This window comes from Sabethes cyaneus, chromosome 1, assembly GCF_943734655.1.
Source record: "Sabethes cyaneus chromosome 1, idSabCyanKW18_F2, whole genome shotgun sequence".
NCBI lineage: Eukaryota > Metazoa > Arthropoda > Insecta > Diptera > Culicidae > Sabethes > Sabethes cyaneus.
Window position 1 is genome coordinate 110,055,853 of NC_071353.1, and position 25,419 is coordinate 110,081,271.

Genomic DNA, 25,419 nt, shown 5'->3' on the forward strand with positions numbered 1-25,419 from the left:
ACAAATTTCCTCATTACTCGAGTACTAATCAAGCAAATGGAACCAAATTTGACATGTGGGGGTTTTTAGAGGCAGGAATTTTCATATCATATTTGCGATGAACGTGCTTTGGCTTTAATGCTATTTGTAACCAATGGGCCTTTTAAAGGCCACATACGAGTTAAAGTAAGATTATTGAAACTAATCAAGCTAATATTCAATACAATAATCTGTCATTCATTATCCATTCCAACCTTTATGATGCACACAAGTGATTTTTAAAAGAAATCTCTATGTCTGAAAGGTTGCAGGCGTTGTACTCATGAAATCTCGTCCACGTATTTTCATAGCCACCGTTGCATTCGTTGAAGAATCGAATCTGAATATTTTGCTCTTTTCTTCTAAACATTCACTTACACAATGGCACTCACAGATTCTCATAAACATACATATGCCAGAAATGCAGTTTACATTAGTCTTAGATCTGATGATCTGATATAGTCCTACGTCACCCTTAGAGTACAACCCTTAGAGCTGTATACCTGGTAGTTTTTTAAACCTTCTACACATTCACGTCTTATTCCAATGTACTCTCGCTGTACTTATGCTATTTATCAGTCGGGGAGTATCTCAGGGGGAATCTATCGGTAAGGAATTGTGAAACTCACATGTGAAGGGGCAGGCAGGTGACCATAATTTTCAATGCAGTTCTTGCTACTTTTTTTCTTACCGATTTGCTGCTCTTGCCTGTATATGTAGCTTGCGAAAAGTTTCTTAGTTTGTTTTATTTACGCTAAAGACCAGATAAATGCATTATCGGGATCAAACCAATACAAACGACAATTGCGCTGCGTGTTTGGGTTTGAGTTTCTGTCAACTGCAGCGGACAAAAATAGAGTTGCGAGTCCCCTGGCTCGAAATCAATCATAAGCCGTTTGGTCCATGACAGTACAAACGTCATGGACCAAACACCATCTGCGGTAACGCACACATGTAAGGAATTTGACAGCAATAGTTCCCCCCTGGGGTATCTGGAGCTAACTCCAACATTAACCGTGCAGCCAGATTGCGGGTTTTTAACAGCTCCATTGCGGCATAAAAGGATACCAATGTACACCGTAAATTCAACACGTCTATCGTAAACAACTCAACTTTTTGAATAGAGTTTAGCAATTCTAGATAGAATTAACCGAAGGGCGAATGTCGCAAATTAAACAAAACGGGTGAGTCATTTTTTGCTGGACCAGCATAAGAAAATTAGCCCTCGCTCGGTCTATTCGCGCTTGCGACATTCGCCGTTTTGTTGGTTCTATCTTCAATTCGCGACTCATCCCTTTAAACTCATGCAATTGCCTATATGAAGACACCATCAACAAAAGAGCGAATGTCGCAAGCGTAAACAAACAGGGTGAGGGTTGATTTTCCTATGCAGGTCCAGCAAAAAATGACTCACCCGTTTTGTTTAATTTGCGACATTCGTCCTTCGGTTAATTCTATCTAGAATTGCTAAACTCTATTCAAAAGGTTCAGTTGTTTACGATAGACGTGTTGAATTTACGGTGTACATTGGTACATTCATACATTGCTTCACGTTTTGTTTCGCCCTGGAGACACTATCAACAGCTTTGTTTCACTTCTTTCTTCTCGTTCCCTCCGTCGATTGGAAAAAACTAACGTTATAAAAAATTAATTAAATGCCCGAACTCATTGCAAAGGTCAAGACAAAAATACGGGGTAGGTCTATTTCTATCTCTAACGGATGTAGAGGTATAGAGCATTTTCTTTGGAAGCTAGGTACAAATGCGTTTTTCATACCCAACTTTTGTTAATTGAATTTCAAAAGAATACATTGTACATACTCAGAATACACGTTTTTGTAGAATACGAAGTTACGAAGTTATCGCAATGAATATCATGTTTGGGACAGCAGTGAAGATCGTCTCAATTTCTATCGTCTTTTATTTCCACCTTCTGGCAGGATCGCCAATATGGCGCCCTGAAAGAAGAAATGGATGATTCAGCGATGCATGGCAAATCGCTTCTTATTGTATTGTGTCCATCCAGATCAGTTATCTAACATCTAAAGAGGCAGAGTCGTAAACCCAAATTCCCAGGTAGATTGCAAGAAAATGACTAGAGAAAGAAAGCGAGAGGAAGAGAAAGGCAGAGCGAGCTTTAGCGAAAGAGATGGTTAGTTAGAGGAAAAGTTAAAGAAACTCAATTAGAGTACTCGCGAGATACTGAGTTGCTTTGGCCATTCTCGTCCGATTCGTCCTATATCGCCTGCCATGGAACAGCGTGCTCCAGTTACCAAATTATAAAGCGCGCCTGGTGCTAATGGACACCAGGAGAAATCTACGCTAAGCAATCCTTGTATTTGAAATCCTGATGCCGAGGGCTGATTGTTCATGGCTTCTCAACCGTATTAGGCTACGAGTTCAACCACGGCCTCTTCGTAGCAGAATGTTCCTGCATCACTGGCACTCCTCTTGTGGTAGGAGCTGGAACCATTTGACATAACTTTATTTACACAAGAGCAACTGGTCAAAGGGAGAGATCGCAGCAAGCATGGGTCTAATCGGACGTGAAAAAATTTCACTCGTTTTATTTTTGAGAAAAATGGTGATTTTTTGTGTTAAATACAGTAACCATTAGGATGGTGGTGTAAGGTTTAAGAGAAGTGATGTAAAGTGATCATTTGGGCGACTTTGGGCACGGTGAGAAACCATTTCTATTCAACCTACCTGCCGTAGCTGAAGTTCTTGTGAAAATGGAAGACACAATAGAAAACGTAACAGGAAGAATACAAAAGTATTGGAATAAAGGATAATCTTGAATAACTATGAGCTGCGTGAAAGAGTATTATCAAGAAGACGTTGCTGCATCTGGAATTGCCATTGGCTATTCAGTTCCAACTGTTAGAGTAAAAGGGAGCATCAATGGACATATAGAAGATAAGACTGATCATGCAAACTATTTTATTTTTATTCAGATGATTAGATACCTTTGTCATAATTTTCCTTAACGTTTTCCAACCGTATTGTGTTATCTTTTAATGCATTGGGAAGATTATAAGAGGTTCCCGCATCTTTGAAATTAGTTTTTTCCTAAAAGCCATTTTATAGTCGGATGAATACAGCTATTATACTTCAGTCAAAGCATTGATATTGCTGTGAACCGACCAATTTAGAAAACCAAATTGACCATATTCTAATCGACGGTAAATTCTTCTCTGATGTTATAAACGTTCGTACCTACCGCAGTGCGAATATAGATTCGGATCATTTCCTAGTTGCAGTCTGCATGCGCTCAAAACTCTCGACGGTGCATAACACGCGTCGAAGTCGTACGCCGCGACCCAACATCGAGCAGCTACGAGACACCCGAGTTGCCCAGGAATACGCGCGGCAGCTGGAAGCAGCGCTACCAACGGCAACCAAGAGCAACATGCCGCAGCAACTCTTGAAGATGGTTGGAAAGGCATTAAGACCGCCATCGGTAATATTGCTCTAGCGGCACTAGGTACAATGAATCCGAACCGAAAAAAACGATTGGTTCGACGACGAATGCGAGCAATTAGTGCAGGAGAAGAATGCAGCACGTGCGAGAATGCTGCAACACCGTAGGAGGGCGAATGTGGATCGATATAAACAAGCACGGAACAGGCAAAACTCGGTCTTCCGGAGGAAAAAGTGCCGCAGGCCGATATGTGTCGAGACTCAGACGGTAATCTTCTCACGAACGAACGTGAGGTGATCGAGAGGTAGAAGCAGTATTATGACGAGCACCTTAACAGCGATGTAGCTGAACATGGAGGTGACGATATGGCAATAGATCTTGGAGCACGTGCAGAAGACGACAGAATACCAGCCCCCGACCTTCAGGAGGTAGCAGAAGAGATCGGTTAGCTGAAGAACAATAAAGCGGTTGGGGCTGATCAGCTACCCGGCGAGCTGCTGAAATACGGTGGTGACGCACTGGCTAGAGCGCTGCACTGGGTCATTGTCAAGATTTGGGAGGATGAGCTACTACCGGAGGAGTGAATGGAAGGCATCGTGTGTCCGATCTACAAAAGGGGCGACAAGTTGGATTGTTACAATTACCGCGCAATCACACTGTTGAACGCCGCCTACAAGGTACTCTCCCAACTTTTATGTCGTTAATTATCACCATTTGCAAAGGAGTTCGTGGGGCAATATCAAGCGGGATTCATGGGTGCCCGTGCCACCACGGACCAGATTTTCGCGCTTCGGCAAGTGTTGCAGAAATGTCGCGAATACAACGCATCATTTATTCATCGACTTCAAATCGGCGTACGACACGATCGATCGAGATCAGCTATGGCAGATTATGCACTACTACGGATTTCCGGATAAACTAACGCGATTGGTCAAGGCGACGATGGATCGAGTAATGTGTATTATTCGAGTATCAGGGGCAGTCTCGAGTTCCTTTGGATCTCGAAGAGGGTTACGGCAACGTGATGGGCTTTCATGTTTGTTGTTCAACATCGCTTTAGGTGGTATGATAAGAAGAGCGGGTATAGACACGAGTGGCACGATATTCACGAAGTCTGTCCAGCTTCTTGGTTTCGCTGACGACGTTGACATCATTACATGTACCTTTGAGAGGATGGCGGAAACGCACATCGGACTGAAATCTGAAGCCAAACGGATTGGACTTTTCATTAATGTATCGAAAACAAAATACATGAAAGGAAGAGGTTCTAGAGAAGTGAATGCTGACCTCCCTCCCCGGATTCATTTAGACGGTGATGAAATCGAGGTGGTAGAAGAGTTCGTGTATCTGGGCTCACTGGTTACCGCAGACAACGACACCAGCATAGAAATACAAAGACGCATTATGGCAGGAAATCGTGCCTACTTTGGACTCCGTAGGACGCTGCGATCGAACAAAATTCGCCACCGCACGAAGTTAACAATCTACAAGACTCTGATTAGACCGGCGTCTTTTACATGGAACGTGGAGGAGGCGAATGAACCATGAATTGCATCAGCTGCTTAGGGAACCACCCATCGCTCACACCGCAAAAATCGGTCGCCTGCGATGGGCTGGGCATGTCGTGAGGATGTCGGGCGACTGCCCGGTTAAAAGAGTTCTCAATAACGATCTGAGTGGAACGAGACGGCGGGGCGCGCAGCGAGCAAGATGGATCGATCAAGTGGAAGGCGACCTGCGGACCCTACGTAGACTACGTGGCTGGCGAATTGCGGCCATGGACCGAGTGGAATGGAGACGACTTCTTCGTACAGCAGAGGAAACCACGGCCTGAAGCAGATTAACCTTCAAACTGGGTCATAAATCCCCTCCTAAAGAGGGGAGGGGTCTCAATTCATCATAGAAAAAAAAATTGCCTGCAAAAACACCCACATGCTAAATTTGGTTCCTTGATTTGGTTTGCTTGATTAGTTCTGGAGTTATGAAGATTTGTATTTCATTTGTATGGGAGCCCCTCCCCTCCTAAAGGGGTCTCAATTCACCATAGAAAAAATTCTTGTCTCCAAAAACACCCACATGTAAAATTTTGTTCCATTTCCTTGATTGGTTCTCGAGTTATGCAGAAATTTGTGTTTCATTTGTATGGGAGCCCCCCCTCTTAGTGTGGGAAGGGGTCTCTAACCATCATAAGAACCTTCCCTGGCCCCAAAAACCCCTACATGAAAATTTTCACGCCGATCGGTTCAGTAGTTTTCGATTCTATAAGGAACATACGGACAGACAGAAATCCATTTTTATAGGTAAAGATTTAGATAAGGTAGACGCACCATTAGTGGTGGTAGTACCAGTAGTGGTGGAAACTCGAATTATTCCATTATTTTAGCAGATTTTGGTATAAGTTTGATACTTATCAAATAATACTGTTACTGGCAGTTCGATACTTATCAAACTTGTACCAAAATCTGCAAAAATAATGAAATAATTCAAGTTTCCACCACTGCTGGTACTACCACTACTATTGGTGCGACTACCCTATATTTAAATTAAAATTTGCAATACGTTAAAATAAATATTACATAGTATCATGCATTTTGGTAACTTGAATTAATCTATGGTTGGGTAGTTGGGTATATTTTTATCTATTTTCAGAGAGCGAAACAAGTACTATACCCTTGGCTATACCCTTGGCTTATTGTAGCCTGACTATGGTTAATGCCACAAGTTCATTCCCGAGGGTCCGGAGTATCACTTAACCTTTATTAGCAAAGATACTCCTAGCGACTGTATACTGCATAATGTAATCTGTAAATTAATCAATATCTTCAAGGGAAGCGTTTGGTACGGGAGGTCCAAGCTTTCTTCCTTCACCTTGATTTCAATGAGTTGAATGGAATTAAATAGCATTTTTAATTCCACTTGATTCTTTGGAATTCTCTCTGCGGTACATGCTGCGCAGTTGGCCTGGCCGTTGACAAGAAAAATGATCGATTCAAGCAATCGTCATTTTCCAGGATACCTTCAAGTATTGGCTGCGTTAGTGTGAGATAAGATAAGATAAGACAAGAGCAACTGATCCAAGGTTCATTAAAATGTTGCTTTACGTTGCGGAGCAGTACATAATGGAACTCGAACGGCGAGGAGCATCCAGAGTGATCTGAATCAAATTTGCCCGAATTTGGGGAAAATTTTTTTCAAGAAACCCGGAATTAGGGACCGCGAGCTGAAGAGGAGGATTTCGAGATGCGTTAAGTCCAATGCAAGCATCTCGCTCCGGGTAATGGCAAGGGGGTACGATGTCAATTATCAAACCACGCAGAATATCCTGCCTTGAGAAGGCTATGAGGTATCCAAATTGTCCAGAGTTTCGACCCATTAAAATTTTTTTGAACAATTGTCAAACAACGACTTGGGCGAACGACTTTACACAATGTGTAAAGAATTACGTTATAAGCGGATGAAACATGCTGATTCAGTCGCATCTGTAGAAGTTCTATTTATAAAAAAGTTTAATATTCCATCAGAACCAGAGAAATGCACTGATGTAATACTGCAAAACTTAAAGCTGAATAAAAGTACTGCAATCCAGTTTAATCCAATTTAAGGTTTTATTGTGACACTCCAGTCCCAAATTATAGGTTATTCTATGCGTCCAGATTAACTTTTAGCCAGGCATTACGTCACACACAGCTTTCTCAATTACCTCTTTTCAAAAATTATCACCTTGTTCAGTGCTTCGTTAATGATGAATCGAACACGAGTGTCCTGTCAAGGCTTTCCTGATGGTGGTTTGGTTTTTCACATTTTTACCCGATGATAAATAAACAACCTCACAACACGACGCGACACAGTTCCGACCGATACGTCGAAGATTAATTGGCACACTGCATAAGTAGAGTGCTGATATGATGGGTAAAATATGACCTGTCAGTTTTTCAGAGCGCGGCGTGGTTGACAGTCGCTCATCAGTTTCTGCCAATTTTCGTCTTCGGAAATAACGTGACGGCTTCGCAGTTGGACCAGGCGCTTACTTTCCGGACTCAACTGGTCTCCACACAGAGGACAAGGACACGAGATGATCAAAAAGAAAAATACATGCAAATAATGTGTAGATAACAAATGAAACGCATTATAATTGATAAATATTTAAACAAGCCGAATCCTTTGAAGCATCTACCGAAACTGAAACGTGCGATAACTTGGAAAGAAATGATTAATATTAGTTTAATTTTCTGTCATTACTTTTATGTAAATATTCGTATTCATAAGGGAAGATTCCAGCAGCATCTGTTGTTTGTCTTCTTTGAACTCAAGGCATTATTAGCCAAAAACGATGGTTTTGTGTGGTTAAATTGGGAGAAACGCTGATTCTAAAATGTCAACTCTTTTTCTATTCTACAGCAAATGATAATCATGTGATTTCGTTATTCTACTACTGCCTATCACCGGCGACTTAAGCTTTGCCAAACGCAAATCGAGCCGACAGCCGGAAGACTTTGCAGGCAGATTACCAAATTCATCTAATTTCGATGGATGATTCATGTCGTCATCAGTTTGCGTCGCAACCTCTAAGCTGTTGCTGATGCTGACTGTCAAATCAGTCCACCGGCAACGAACCGTATGCTACCACCCGTATGGTATCCACCCGGTGATGCAATATCGCCCTGCTTTCCCAGCAGCAGATTCCAGTGGTACCGGCCGGCGTGACCACAGGTTTACCTCTTTATGCGAAATTAATTTGCCCGCGTGTGGGACGGGAATCGATTTAAATATCAATAAGAGTCTGCCTGGAGGTCGGACGCGGCGCGGTCTGCCATGCTCGGAGGGCTCGTGCGTAAAAATAAAACCTGCATGAATTAAACAAAAGCCAGCCATTGTTCGGGTGCAGGTTTCACGGCATTAACATTGAAGTGGCCTAACCGTGGCCATACACGATTCGGTACGCAGGACGCTCGCTCGGTATAGATTTGCGGTGGCTCGATCGATTCGATATGGTCTTGAACTCTTCTTGGTGCGTTTCAGCGCATTCTGGCTGACATTTCAGACAATAGCATGCGCAGCGCGCTCTAGCTGTACTACACGTTTCCAAATTAGACTGCAGAGAAAACAGATCAAAACCAACATGGCAGACATCATATACTTATCAACGATCGTCCAAGGATGAGACTTGCCAGAAGCTACTGCATCGGTGTTATGAAAATTGTCATTCTACGCTTCCGAGAAGCTCAAATTCCACAATACCGCTTTGTGGATATCAAAAAGTATTAAACTTCATGAAAAACAGTGCAGTGCCTTAAGTTTTTTGAAGAGCTTAAGCTCGCAGCACCTATTGACCACCTGATTACCGTCAAAATAAGTCATAAGTCTTGACGCACGAGCAGCCTTGAACGTACAATGATACTATTTGGTGTAATTGCTCATTTTAAATGGGTTTTTTTCGCGACAGATTTATTTCTCCTGCGATATTTATTTCATCGGCGATGAGCGATGACGAACTGCGCCCTCGCTGCCCGCACCAACCGATCCCCCGAAACCAGCAGCGCGCGCGGATTCGTCGTCGTCGCATATTTTCTTGAGATATTTCACGAGCCATCAGCGCAATCCCTGCATGTTCGGACATAATTTAGTTCGATGTGGATTGGTTTCCTTGCGTGTTCACACATCAGATCGCGGTCGAAGGGCCTATGACATTTAAGCTCGCGAGGAAGGTGAAAAATATCAATTATTTCAGCTGAGTTCTGCAGAGCCGATGATGACACGGAAGGAGAGGTTACGCGTCGCCGGAGGACATTTGCTATCGCTCGGTTAGACCTAAAACCAGTTGGTTGTTTGACAATAAATATACTTTCTAGTTTTATGAACAAGATATTAACCGCATAAGTCGTTTGATTTGGCCGCAAACAAGCTAAAGTTTGAGAATTTTCAAGCCCTCTGCTGTAAATTTGATTGAAAAATATAGTTTCAAGTAAAATACGTTCAAGAAAGATGAAAAGACTTTGGCTTGCTTTGCCATTTGTTCAATAATCACGACCATTATCATTGGTAGAAGGTTTTCTTGGTCGCTAATTACGAATCTGAGGTCAAATTTGCGCAATTCAAAATAACAGATACAATATGGCGGATTAAGAAATATTGCATTTCTCAATTTGGACGAAAATGTTTGTTCGACCGGGGTTTTGTAATCGCCGAATGTAAATTTGCCATTGTTATATAGTTGTAATTAGATTATGTATAACAGTTAGTTAGAAGTTGCACTTCTCTCTTTGCTATAGAGATACTCAGATGCTCTGAGTGACCCGTACTGCTGTAGAAGAATCCTATAACCGTCTTTGGAGTCAGTCGCTATTAGATCCACCTTGATACGGTCACACTTTATCACTAGCTAATAATATATATTTGTTAAGACGTACGTGCAGTCTTTCATTCCGTCCACTATAGAAAATTGGCGACGAGAAAATCAGTGTTAAACGTCTAAAATGGAACAATAAGTGATAAATATAGATAATGGCACAATAGCAAAAAGTCTGGTTACTGCGATATTCGCGCTTTACATTGCTAGTATACCGTACACCGTCTATTGTGTGGATCCAGCCCAGCCATAAGAGAGCGACTTATGTGTAACGTCTTGTCATCGTGGCATCTAAAGTGTTGAAACCACGATAAATATGCCTAAAACGTATTTCGGATCAGTTAAATTCATTAATAAAATGCAGAAATGAGTTAATTTGACGCCATTGTTTCCTTCCGTATTGACGCTGTAAGCTGCCATTGTTATGTCTCAAAAGGACGCCAAGCTAATAAAACCCGCGAAATTGATTTTGGAACCACCATCTTTGTCTACAGTTCAACCGTCTTCACCGATAGCATCCAGATCAATAGAACCGTCGGAAGCTCAACGTATCGGTATGCTTGGACAAATCGAGTTTTTCATTCCTGGGGAGGATTTTGCCCTGTATGAGGAGAGGCTGAACCATTTCTGCGTCCTAAATGGTATTACGGACAACAAAAAAGTGTCTTGTCTGGTGTCCATGATTGGAAACGACTGCTACAAAAAACTTAAGTCGTTAGTTGCACCTGCTAAAGTAGGCGATAAGACGTATGAGGAACTCGTAAAAGTTTTAAAGGAGCACTATGGTCAGAAAATTAATAAGATCGCCGAACGATACCGGTTCAATAAGTCCAGTCAAGAATCCGGTCAATCCATTGGCGATTTCGTTGTCACTTTAAAAACGCTTGCCGAGAATTGTCAGTTCGGTGCCTTCAAGGAAGAAGCACTATGTGATCGATTCGTTGTGGGCATCATCAACAATAGTCTTCGATCGAAATTGCTCGGTAAACGGGACCTTACGTTCACTTCTGCCATCGAAATTGCTTCGACATTTGAGCTCGTCGAACACGAAACAGAGGAGATGGCTCCAGGTACTATACACGCCGTTAAGGAACATCCGTCGAAGGGGAAGAAGGGGTCACATCAGTCGACGCCACGAGTAACACGTCAAAGCTGCTACAGGTGTGGCAGAAACCACCATCCCAGTACGTGTCCGGCAAAGGAATGGAAGTGTTTTGTTTGCCAGAAAGTCGGTCATACGTCGCGCACCTGCAGATCTCGAGGATCTAGGATGAATACACCAAGGGGTAAACCACAATCTGTTCATCTAGTAACGGAAGAAGACGTCGAAACCGAAACTCAGGAACAGCAGTTGGGGGGCCAAATATTTTGTCAATATGGTTGAACAACAGAGCTACTCTCCGGTGAATACCTGCGATGAATACAGTCGAGTCAACTCGTTAAATGACCAACCGATCACCGGAATCAACCCACCCTTGATGATGGCACTACAGATCGACGACCGAGAGCAGTGTTTTGAAGTCGATTGCGGTGCATGTACTTCAATCATTAGTCACGATAAGTACTTATCAGATTTTTCACATTATCAATTGTCTTCCGTATCCAATAGTTTCTATCAGTTTTCAGGTAAAAAGTGTGAAGTTATGGGAAAATTCAAGGTCAGAGTGAGTCAAAATCGCGGTAGTCCGGTACATAACCTAGAGCTTATCGTCATACGGACGGAAGCTAAATTTAATGTAAGACCCTTGCTAGGGAGGGCATGGCTCGATGTCTTAGTCCCAGGGTGGAGGTCCGCATTTGCTCCAAATGTCAAGTTCGTAAGTAACTCTTCAAATGCAGATATTTTACAAATGATTAAGGAAAATTATCCCCGAGTAGTTTCCGAAACTGGCGATTGCATTGAGGGTTTTACGGCGGAAGTCTTAATGAAATCAGATGCTAAGCCCATTTTCCATTGTCCATATTCGGTACCATTTCGCTTACGAGATGCCGTAAGTCTAGAACTAGATCGTTTAGTCGAAACCAAGGTTATAGAACCAGTAAAGCATAGTAGTTGGGCGTCCCCTTTAGTAGTAGTCCTAAAACCAAATAACAAAATTCGTCTGTGCTTGGATTGCAAAGTTACTATAAATCGATATGTTTATACGGAGCACTATCCTTTACCACGTACCGATGACTTATTTGCCAGTCTGGCAGGTTCAACGTGCTTTTGCGTATTAGATTTGTCAGATTAGCTTATCTTCAGCTTAAAGTAAGCGAGTCTTCTAAGGAATATCTCACGGTCAATACTTTTAAGGGGTTATATCGCTTCACTCGTTTGCCTTTCGGGCTTAAAAGTGCACCTAGTCTATTCCAATCCGTCATTGACCAGATACTGCAGGGAATTCCCAAAGTCAAATCATACATTGATGATATTATAATCGGAGGTAAGAATGAGCAGGAATGTCGTGAAATATTTAAACTCGTCATGAGTCGATTAAACCAGCATAATGTTAAAATAAACTTTTCAAAATGTGTGTTTTTCGCACCGTCGGTTCACTATTTAGGTCACGTGATATCAGCCACAGGAATCAGACCGACTGATGAAAAGATTGAAGCTATAGTAAATGCCCCATCTCCAAAAAACGTAAGTGAGCTGCAAAGCTACTTGGGACTTTTAAATTATTATTCCAGATTCTTACCAAATTTATCGTCTCAATTAGCAGAATTATAAAAACTGTTGCAAAAGAATAAACCTTTCAAGTGGTCTCAAAATCATGAAAATTGTTTTAAACGTAGTAAATGTCTCTTGTTGGAGAATGATATCCTTGAATTGTACGATCCGGATAAGCCAATAATTGTGGCTGCGGATGCTAGTCCCTACGGACTGGGTGCAGTCTTAAGTCACTTAGTAAATGGCGTAGAAAAGCCAGTATTGTTTGCATCAACGACATTATCTGCCGCGGAAAAGAATTATTCGCAAGTGCATAGGGAAGCACTGGCGGTAATATTTGCCGTAAAACGTTTTCATAAATATCAGATAACATGTCGTTGCGAGAAATATTTCATCCCACGAAAGGAACTTCAAATGTCTCAGCGTCCCGTTTACAGCGTTGGGCAGTGACTCTGTCAATATACGATTATGATTTTGAATACCGTCCTTCCCATAAAATGAACAACGCAGATGCTTTGTCTCGCCTCCCTCTGAAATCAGACTCAGAGGTAGAAGATACTAACTGTGTTTTTACGCTGTACGATAAATTTCCGTTGGATAGAGTTAAATTAGGATCGTTTATTCAAGAATGTCAATTGTTGTCTCAAGTTTATGTGCATGTCAAAAACGGTTGGCCTAGACAGTGGTCAATGAAAACGTGTCCTTCGGATATTTTGCCCTATTTCTGGTGTAGGCGAGACTTGTCTACCGAGGATAATTGTTTATTTTATCGGGATCGCATCGTGATACCAGTAAAATGTCGCGATGATATTTTAAAGTTACTTCACCACATACATACGGGTATAATAAGAATGAAGCAAATTGCTAGATCCGTATTATGGTGGCCGAACTTTGATGCCGCAGTCGTAGCTTTTGTTGAAAAATGCATTCCTTGCCAAAAAGCAGCAAAAGTGCCAAAAGAAATAGTTACATCATCATGGCCTAAATGCACCTATTTTTTAGAGCGCGTACATTTGGATTTGTTTCAATTTGAATCAAAAACGTTTTTAATTTTAGTGGACGATTTTTCTAAGTTTATTGACGTGAAACATTTACCAACATCCGATACAAACCACGTTTTGAAGGTATTGGAAAATTTCATGTCATACTTTGGTATTTTTAGCAAAATTGCATCGGATAATGGACCGCCTTTTAATTCAGCAGAGTTCGAAAAACATTTATCGACTCTTGGAATCAAGGCTACAAAGACTCCTATTTATCACCCTCAAAGCAATGGGTTGGCCGAACGCAGTGTACAAACAGTAAAAACTGCCTTGAAGAAGATCTTCCTTGATTCTAACGCAAATAGGTCAAACATCGTTGAGACTATAAACCGATTCTTGTTCGCGTATCGAAATACGCCAAGTATGGCAACCAAAACAACTTCATCTGATCTGATATACTCATACAAACCTAAAACGTTGGTATCATTACTAAATTTTAAAAAATCACACATTTCAGATAAAGGAATAAATAAAAATGGGAAGACAGTAGGTAACTGTGAGAAAGATGTTGAGTGCAAGTCGAAAGCAAAGAAGAAACGAGACAATTTAAATGTAGGTCATCAGAGTACATTACTTTCGTTGACACTGAAACAGCAGTTTAATAACTTTGTTCCATCACCTCGTCCCCGGCCAAAACCTCCATGGTCCAACCGACGACTTCGAGAGTTGAAACGGTTAAGAGCAGCAGCGCTCCGAAATTATACAAGACGACGAAATCCGACGACAAAACTTGTGTTCACTACCGCAAGCAGGAATTATAGTTACCTGTATTCTAGGCATGTGTTACGCACACAGTCAGAACTCAGTCAGAATCCGAAACGGTTTTGGTCATTCGTAAACAGTAAGCGCAAAGAAAGTGGTCTTCCTACCAGTATGTTTTTGGGAAATGAAAGCTCTAGTACATCTGATGGCATCTGCACTTTGTTTGCGAAACACTTTTCGAGCGTGTTCAATGCGACTTCGGCTAGTTGGACACAAATAGAAAATGCCCTTCGCAACGTTCCTCGTGATGTAAGAAACTTGAGTGGTATTAGTTTTTCCGACGAAGATGTACTTGAAGCTATGAAAAAGTGAAAACCCTCAACATCAAGTGGCCCAGACGGTATTCCAGCTATTATTCTGAACAAATGTGCGACTGCGCTATGTGTCACGCTAAGAATGATATTTAACCAATCGTTGTCGCAAGCAATATTCCCTGAGTGCTGGAAAAAATCGGTTATGTTTCCTGTGTTCAAAAAAGGAGACAAACACGATATAGTTAACTATCGAGGAATTACATCCCTCTCTGCTGGATCAAAATTATTTGAAATACTGGTTGGAAATGTACTGCTACGTGAGTTCAAGTCATATATCTCCATGGATCAGCATGGCTTCTACCCTGGCAGATCAACGACGACAAATTTACTGCAGTTCACATCGCATTGCATTAAAAGCATGGAAAATGGCGTACAAGTGGACACTATTTACACTGATCTGAAAGCTGCGTTCGATCGTGTCGATCACTCTATCTTATTAGCTAAAATTGAACGCCTCGGAGCTTCAATACATTTTACTGAGTTGCTGAAATCTTATCTCGTCGATCGCACGCTTTCTGTTAGATTAGGCCACATTGAGTCCGACAGTTTCACTAATATGTCTGGTGTTCCGCAGGGGAGTAACCTGGGACCACTGCTGTTCTCTTTATTCTTCAATGATGTGTGATTTATTATCCCGTCGGGCTGTAAACTCATTTACGCTGATGATCTGAAATTATTTCTGGTCATTCGAACTCTAACGGACTGCATTGAACTGCAACGATCCTTGAATGCTTTCTCCAACTGGTGCTTGCGAAACTTATTGACTATTAGTGTAGCAAAATGTTTCGTGATTTCTTTTACACGCAAGAAAAACCCAATATTGTATAACTATACAGTATCCGGAGAAACGCTCGAAAGTGTCACAGTAATTAAAGACCTAGGTGTACTACTAGACTCACAACTCTCATTTAAACATCGCTACTCTCACATCATAGCACGTGCTAATAGAAACCTTGGCTTTATTATGAGGATAGCCAGAGAGTTCACTGACCCGTTTTGCTTGCGATCATTGTATTTCTGACTTGTCCGTTCCATTCTGGAGACATCGGCCATAGTATGGAGCCCCTACACCGAAATTTAGAATAACCGGATTGAATCAGTACAGGCCAGGTTCCTACGCTTCGCTCTAAGGTTTCTACCGTAGCAAAATCCCAACCATTTGCCATCTTATGCTGACCGTTGTCGACTTCTGGGCATCGACACACTGGGCATCGACAAGCTATTTTCGTAGGAAAAGTATTAACTGGGGAAATAGATGCTCCAAACATACTGTCCGAAATCGATTTTAATGTCCCCTCAAGAAACCTAAGATACGAGATTTTCTGCGCCTTGCATTACACCGCACTGATTATGGACAAAACGAACCTCTTAGGGCGATGTGTGACGTCTTCAATAACGCGTTCGAATTATTTGACTTTGATTTACCAAGTGTTACTTTTAAGAATAGACTAAGGCAAATACTGTAAGACGCTAAGTTAAGAATGTGTTAATGTTTTAAATTTGTGCTATATTAATATTGTAATTGTATGTAGTGTGTATGCCTGATAACGATTTGTAATATTGTAATTTAAAATAGTGTCAAAGTATTAAAAGATAGTGGGGTTTTTACGCGCACTTGAGGGTTGACCTCAAGTGGGCTTTTCCCCACTCCTAAGTTTCATTGAGACCCAAAAAGGTCAGATGAACTAATGTACAATAAACAATAAACAATAAACATGTAAACCGCACCTGTCTAGGAGAAATTGATGAAGGACAAAAAGCTATGTATCGTAACCATTTTAAGGATTATGTAAGGTGGATACCAGTTAGAGTTCTCAGAAAAATTAGCAAATGTACTTATTTGATAAATCTTAATAATTCTGTTAAACTGGTTCATAAAAATCAATTAAGAATTTCGCAGTTAGCAGATCAGGTTCATCCACCAATGATTATAACGAAACGTTGCAATTCTTTAACAAACGATAGTGAGAATTTAGTTAGCAACAACTCCTCAGAAGATTCTGATACACTAAATATGGAATATGCTTTGCGTAGATCGAACCGCAATAGGAAACCACCCGAAAGATTTCGAATTGATTAAACGAGAAACGCTTTTAAGTCCCGGAGGATGTTATATAGTTGTAATTAGATTATGTATAACAGTTAGTTAGAAGTTGCACTTCTCTCTTTGCTATAGAGATACTCAGATGCTCTGAGTGATCCGTACTGCTGTAGAAGAATCCTATAACCGTCTTTGGAGTCAGTCGCTATTAGATCCACCTTGATACGGTCACACTTTATCACTAGCTAATAATATATATTTGTTAAGACGTACGTGCAGTCTTTCATTCCGTCCACTATAGAATGTGCTTTTCAAAACTCAATATGACAGATCCAATATGGCGGACCAAAAATTATTGTTGACGTGAATTTATTGTCGGACATAGTAAATTGAGAGATGATGACTTGTTCAAGAAAATGTACCACGCTCCCACGATACACTAGCTTTCCTCTATTAAAGTTCATCCACCACACCCGCAGCAAAGCAGTTAGATGCCAAGGGCTTCGCGAGCCGTTGGTGGTTATGTCGACCGGAAACGTTAAGCTGCAAAAGAATACATCCCAGAGAATGAATCTGATGCTATCGGCCAAGGGATCACCACTGATGAATATGCGCACTGTAGCAGAGTTGAAACTACCGAAACTAAGCCGGCAACGACAGGAAATGACCGCCTGTTATCCGCACCTCCAAAATGTACCTGTGTCAAGCTACGATTGCACCGAACCTGGAGTAATCATAGGCTTAGCCAGACAATCAGTCCGTGCGGAGAGCCGATCGCAGTGCGGTCGAAACTGTGATGGATTGTTTACGAACCCGAAACGTTTGAGTTTCCATTCATTCGAACCGATCTCAAACGAAGGCCTTCACGACCTACTCCGTGAGCAGTATGTTTTCGATGACATGAACGCTGCTTCTACAGGGCCGCGTGAGTCGGCGGAAAATCAACGAGCGCGGGAAATTCTTCAAGCCACTATAGGAGGAGTAGGCGACCGATTCGAAACGGGACTACAATGGTGTGACGTCGTATGACGGTTTCCTGACAGTTATCCGATGACCGTTCGGAGACTGAAAGCGTTACAGAATAAGCTGGATAAAGATCCAGAGCTACACCGAAATGTACATCAGCAGATACGTGACTACGTCATCAAGCGCTACGCGCCTTAAGCGACGGCTGAGAAGCTAGCGGAACCGAATCGAGATATGGTATCTTCCGTTGAATGTAGTGCTAAATCCACGAAAACCGACGTAGGTACGACGAAGGTACGTCTAGTTTGGGACGCGGCGGCAACCGTAAACGGAGTGTCGCTGAACAGTGAGTGGTTATCAGCACCCGATATACTGCAATCTCTCCCAATGGTGATCAATCGTTTTCGAGAACAACGCATTGCTTTCGGCGGCGATCCTGTATATCGATGTATCACCAGATTCGAATCCGATCCGAAGACAAGCCGACTCAGAGGTTCCACTTTCGTACGTGCACCGCTGACGCACCCGAGGTGTACGTAATGGACGTCGCTTCGCTACTGTCGGGTCAACTTGCTCTCCGTGTTCAGTTCAGTTCAGTACCCATTATGCTCCTACCCCGCATTAGACTTTTATAGAGAAAACCAATACGTGAAACGTCAAAACCTCCAAACACACCAAAACTTCACCCGATTGAGAAGTTTTGAGCCATCACGAAGGCCAGACTTCAGAAAACAAGTTAAGTGTTGGAGAACAAGCTGAGTATTACGAAAAAATGTGTGGCAAAATGGTGGATAAAATAGTATGAAATGAGGAGAGCTACCTGCAAGGAACGTCAAATATTATTCTGGCTTTCTCAAGTCTCTACCTAATTCCTCTTCGAAGATCTAAATCAATGATGACGATCGATGTCCATATCTGGAAATGCTCCATGTACATACTGGAGCAGCTAAGCTAGGAGATACAAACCTGAGCGCATGTTGTCCAGGTGCAGGGCGGCTCAAACAATGTCTGTCTTGGAGCGAGCAGCTGAATATGTAACCCGCACTGTAACCCGCAAGCTACACCTAATAGCGTTTTTGTTTTTTAATCTGGGTTAGTTCCAACTCGACCACTGAATAAACAAACATTTTCGGGAGAATAAACAAACATTTTCAGGTTGTCAGTGTATTGCTCATGACGAGGTTGAAACTGTAAAAATGCCCAGAGCGAACCCGTCGTCTAAAAGTTCAACCATAGCGAAACTAAGTTCAACCTGAGTGAAAAAACAAACGTTTTGACAGCTGTTCGATTGGAACTAGCGCGAACCTAAGCAAAAACAAAAACGTTATAAGATAACAGACTCATCAGTGAGATGTAGGTATCGCCACAGAGAACAGATTAACAGGCTCGAAGGAAGTAATCGATTTTTTGTGTGTGAAATCTGTCGCCCTCCAGAAATAGTTTGCCAAACGCGTCAAAAATATGTACCTTTAACAATATTTCTTTGTGCTGGAGTTACATAGCAGCGATGGCAGCGACATCAAGATTTAGTTTGCCACTTAGTGGTCAAGGGGTGCTCTATAGAAGGATTACTCGTAGATTACATAAAAACCTTTTACACACTTTTTGTCAATTACCTGGTAGTCTGTTCTCTGTGGTATCGCAACCTTGGTAAAGTACATAGCATAGCATAGCATAGCATAGGGTATCGCGACCTTGGTAAAGTACTCAGGCAATCAACAAACATGACCATTCCTTTTCAAATGCAAGCCAATAAGCATTTAAATCAGCATTTAAAAGCTTCGTTGGCAAAATATACAGCTACTCTACTGCTCTTATAGTGCTGACAATGCTTATTTGCAGCTGATAACCGATAAGAAGAATTTGAATAGAATTTACGATGCCAAATTAATGCGAATAGGCTGTCAAAAAGCTAATAAACAACAACGTACAATATAAAATGCCAGATATGCTAATAAGCAGCTGATTTACTGCTTTTGTAATGCTTATTGGTTACCTGGGTAGTATACGGATGGAAATACGGAACGAAACAATCGGCATAGGACACGACAAAGGAACGAGATATGATTAATGGATGAGGATTGCAAAGAGGCAAACATAGAGATCAGTAGAAACAGGATAACAAATGTGAGCGATGACCAAGCCGTAAAGCCACCAACACAGGAAGAGGTTAAGAAGACAATCAGTGAGCTGAAAACGGTAAAGCTGCTGTGAAGGACGCTATCCCGGCTGAACTTGCAAAACGGGAAGCACGCGGCTGTACGAAGCAATCCATCGGATCATTACCACGATCTAGGAGGAAGAACAACTACCGGAGGAGTGGTTGGATGGCCTCATTTGCCCTGTTTTCAAACAAGGACATCGACTCGAGTGTAAAAACTATCGACGCCTTACATTGCTGAATTATGCGAGTAAGGTGCTTCCAAGAATCCTGTTAAGATTGAGACCGTTAGGAGCCCTTCGTTGGCGAGTACCAAGCTGGTTTTCGTGAGGGTCGCTCCATGATGGATCCCGTGATGCCATATCTTCGGATTTATCCGTAGTTCTTTGGACGTAGGGTTGTACGAAAGGGTGACGTAAGACTATATCAGATCATTAGATCAAAGACTAATGTAAACTGCATTTCTGGTATAAGTATGTTTATAAGAAATAAGAATATGTGAGTACCATTGTTTAAGTGAGTGTTTAAAAGAGAAGAGCGAAATATTCAGTTACAATTCTTCATTGAATGCAATGGTGGATTTGGAAATATGTCATAAGTACAACGCCTGCAATCATTGTGACATAGAGATTTCTTTTCGTGCCATTCGAATGTCCTCTTTTGACATGAATGGCAACAGGCACGTAAGTTAGCGGCGTCGATTCCCTGTCTCTTGCTCCGACAACGTTTTACTAGTTTACTTTCATAGCTGACCTCTTATTACATACACTGATAAAAATAGACACGGTGTTACCAAGAGATCTTACACATGAATTTAAACGTGCAAATATTGATAATCTTGTTTCATTTGTCAATCATTCGGGTATCAAACGCGTTTCCCTTCGATTTGACGTGAAATGAAATATTTCATATGGGAAACACGTTAAACAACCATGTTTTTCCAACAAACCTTCAATCAACATGGTAGTCACTGCTTGTGCACTGCAAATGCACGTGTTTTACTATTAGATCGTATCCTGTTGTAATCCGCATGAAATTAAAGTGTAAGTTTTTATAAATATTTCACTGGTTTTACACGTTTAATCAAAGGGTAACTCTTATGAAATTTTATTCTATTTGAAATTCACCTGGCTTTCACGATGAGTTGATGTGAATATCAGGTCATCTCAAAGTGTTTTACCCATGGTTTTACCATTGAATATGATTCATGTGTTATTCTTATGAAACTGTAGTGATTAGCACCAGGAGAATATCTATGTGTTCTGCACATTGAACGCACGTGTATAGTTTTTTCGGTGTAGCAGAAAATATGACACTTACGCAAAAATTTATGTTTCATTTGTATAGGAGCACCCCCTCTTACGCCCTCCACAAAATTACTCTCTTACTCTCTCCATAAAATTGCTGGTCATTTTATCTATCCAACGAGACATAAATTGTTCAGTTTCGTTCAGTAGTTTAGTAGTTTTACTATTTGAAATCTTAAATTCAAACGTTACACTTCTATTTTCGTTTTCACAAAGTGATACCTAGTCCCAGTATCACAATAGTCGGAAAATTGCGATTTTTGGCCAAAATTATTTTTTAGTTTCAAATTAATTCTAGATTATTTTGGTTACAAAAGAAATGATTTAAACTTATAAGAACTCACATTTAGGGTGATTTGGGGAAAAATGATCAAATGTTTCCGATATAAATATTTCTTTGACAAAAAAAAATTTTCTTGCTCGCGGGGATTCTCCCATTTTTTCATTGAAACTCTCTTCAGATACTAAATAAATTTAGTAACAAAGATAATCAAATTTGTTGGAAGAGTACTTAAAATTTTAAAGATTTGCTAAAAATATGACAATTTTAAAATTATTTTTTTTCGGAAAACGTCAAATTATAGCAAACTTTTAATTCATGTTTTGATACAACATACTTCGAGCTTTCAGACGCACTATAAGAAACTGCGGCGACAAGAGGCGACAAGAGTTGTTTTATTAATCAAAATTTATAAGAATTTCATTTTTATTATAAGTAGCCTATTGCGAATCTCATTGAGTTTAAATCTGTTTTCATTTCATTTTTTAATAGGCTAAGATATCAGTTTTAAAATGATATATAACAATAATATTTACATCCGCCATAAGTATTTAATTTTTTTACTTTTTTAAAATGACTTATTTTTCAAACTTTTGGAATGGGCAACTTTGGCGGTTTATTTCTACATGATATTTTTTTTCTATCGAAATTTTATTCGCGGATCATAAAAATATAGACAATTTACTACAAAACCGCGTTTAAGCATGTGTTAAAATGTGAAATTTTACATTCGGCAATTTTGGCCGCTACTTTATATGGAGCCCTTCTTATGTGCAGTATAGTGAACAAAGACGTAGTCCTACGTCAAAACGTTAAAACAGTTGCAAAAAACGACAAAAAGGTCTTTGAAAAGTGTCAAACATGCCAAAAATGACGATTTCACTACAGTAAGACGACACAAGAAGGACGAAAAGGGAGCAAAAAGACAACATTTTTGTTGCATTGACACCAAATAGAAATATGAACGGAGAAAATGTGAAATGAAATGATGACGAAAGGCGATGAAAAGCTGACAACAAACGAAAACACTGAAAAGACAACGGAAGGATGCCAAAACAGACTACAAACACGGCAAAAAATGCTTGACAAAAAATGCCAAGAGCAGGCGTCAAAAAAGACAAACAGTCAACGAAAATACGAAGAAGAGATGACAAAATGACGGCGAATTCAAAGAAAAAATAACAGAAAGATGACAAAAATGCGTAAATAAAACAATATTATGATGAAGAAAAAGAACAACGAAAACACCGCAAATAGATGAGAAAAAGATGACGAAGAGTTAACGAAAGCCAGCATAATGACCGCGAAAATGTTGACGCAAAAGATGGCAAAAATGCCATGAAAAGTTGACGAAAAGAGAATGAAAAGACGCTATAATATGCTAAAAGGACGACGAAAAGTGGTCGAATATACGACGGAAGAACAACCAGAGGCAGTAACAAGACAACTGTTAACAAATTCGCGGAAAGGTGACGACATAAAATCCGAAAAGGTGTCGAAAGAACAATAAAAAATGGCGAAATGACGACAAAAGACGAGAAAAAGCTGAGAAAACGAACAAAATAATGACGAACAGACGCGATCAAGAAAAATGGCGACAAAAACGGCAAAAGCCGCCGCAAAAAGTAACAACAACAAAAAATCCAGGCGAAAAAAGACGAACAGATGACGAAAATACGATGAAAATACAACATAATATGACAAAGAGATCACAAAAAGACGACGAATACGAAGTTTCGATATTTCGACAACAATAAAAACAAAACAAAACATGGAAAGACTACGAAAGGACGACAAAGAGACAGGAAAAAGGCAACAAAAAGACGACAATAAAAAATTACAACAAATCGCTGAAGAAAGACAAAGAAATGATGTAAAAATGGCAAAAAACGATGAGAAAAGGCCAAAACAGTAAAAAAAAACACGTCGGAAAAAGCAACAAAAATTGCCAAAAATAGACACAAAAATGACAAACACACGAACAAACGTCGCCAAACCAGCAACAAAAAAGACGATAAACATGACAATAGCCGCCGAAAAAAGTGACAAAAATTCCAAAAAGACAACGAAGAGGCTGCAAATAGAAAACAAAAGACAACGAAGAGGCAGCCAAAAGACAGCAAAAGGACAACAAAAAAGTGCTAACAAGGAGACAAGATGACGATGGAAAAGATGAAATTCAACAAAAAGACGATGAAGAGATGCCGAAAAAACGCCAAAGACGCGACAAAAGATATTAAAAAATGACGAAAAGCCTATAAATAAGAGCGATGAAGAGGCGGTAAATAGGGTAAAACAGTAAACAGGCATGCAAAAATAACTACAAATGACGACACCGAAAACATCAAAGAATCGCTGAAAAGAGATAAAAAATTATATAAAGATGCCAGAAAGGTAGAAAAGAGAACGACAAACAGACGTAAAAACGCCAATAAAAAACTAACAATATATACGTCTATACACATGATAACAAAGACGAAAAACTAAAAACAAAAACAAAAGACAAAAAATGAAAGACGGAAAAACAACGACGATAGACAAATGTTGAACGATCAAGAACGAGAGTAAGCGTCCATAAGATACAAAAAAGTATCATATTCGTACAAATACAATCGAAAACAATACCAATAAAATAAATGCGACGAAGACCCGGGTAACCAATAAGCATTACCAGTGCAATTCTAACGCAGCACAAGCAAGTCGCCTATACAGTTAGGGGTCTTAAAAAAGTGGCTTTTTATAGTTTTTTTTCTGGAGAAACCCCTTTAATTGATTAAAGTGAAACTTTGTATACTTCTAATAGTAGCTTTTGGCTGTATTTTAATATATTATGTTTTCGAAAAAAAGTAATTTAAATAGCTGCTATAGTTGATCTCCTGGAACTCTTCTAAAATAAGGCGTCTTGCGGTGAGCACGATATCTATGGACTGAATAATTGAAAATCAAAAAACCAAAAAGAAATCGATGATAAAATATATTATCTATAAATTGATCGAAGGATTTAGCAATACATTTATTTTTGACAAAATGGCGACTTGTTAAACATAAAAAATCGATTTTTGGCATACATTTTGCTCTTAAATTGTCCATAAAATAAGAAATATTAATCGGTCGATTAATCTGTAGAATATATCCTTGGAATACTTGCGTCAAAATTTGAAGCGATTCGGTTCCCAGTAAACCATTTGGTTTGTATATCTCGATTGCAACTGAGAAATACGACATCATATCTGAACGAAAAAGTTATATTTCACGTCAGATAAGAGCATATATGTACCAAAGTGGAGGCAATATACGTGCGAAAATTTTGACGATTATTTTTAATTCTATCTTGCATTTTATACAGCGACTTTTATAACACGCAACTTAATACTCCTGAATTAAGATATAACGAAATATTGCAAACAAACATCTATAATGCTTTATAATTCACAGTCACGAGTTGTATATGAGGACACGCACGACTGAAAAACAATTTATTGTTCACTTTGTTTTGACGTATTCTAATCATTATACAAGTCCAATGTAAAACTGACATGAAAACGATTTAATGTGAACTTTCTATTACGATCTTGTGTTATCTGGGTTCAGCCGTTTTCGAGAAATCTTGCTTACCGACTTTGACAACACGGTTTTGAGAAACACGAATTCAAAGTGTTGCGTTCCTTCTTCAATCGCTCTGATACGTCGTTACAAATATGCGTATAACTTCGTTAACATTTGTTGGATTAGCATGAAATTTTCTGTGCGCATACTTAAATATATGTGCAGTACGATCATGAAATAAACAGAAAATCGATTTTTCGAAAATTCTAACTGTATAACCCCTAAACTGCAAAATACTTTGGCGAATTACACTTTGCTGCTAACTCTCTATGGTGCTGACGATGCTTGTCATTAGCTGATTACCGACAGGAACAACTTGTATATAAATTTCGATTCGGTCGATTAAACTTTCAATAAAACTTGTGACAGATTAAATTTTGCTTTTTTCTTGATTTTGAAACGAAAATATAACCCTTTTGCCAGTGATAATACATCGATGGCAATACTACGGATTTTCGGTGGACGAATCAGAACTTTATCTTGTGTCAGTTACTAGACATGT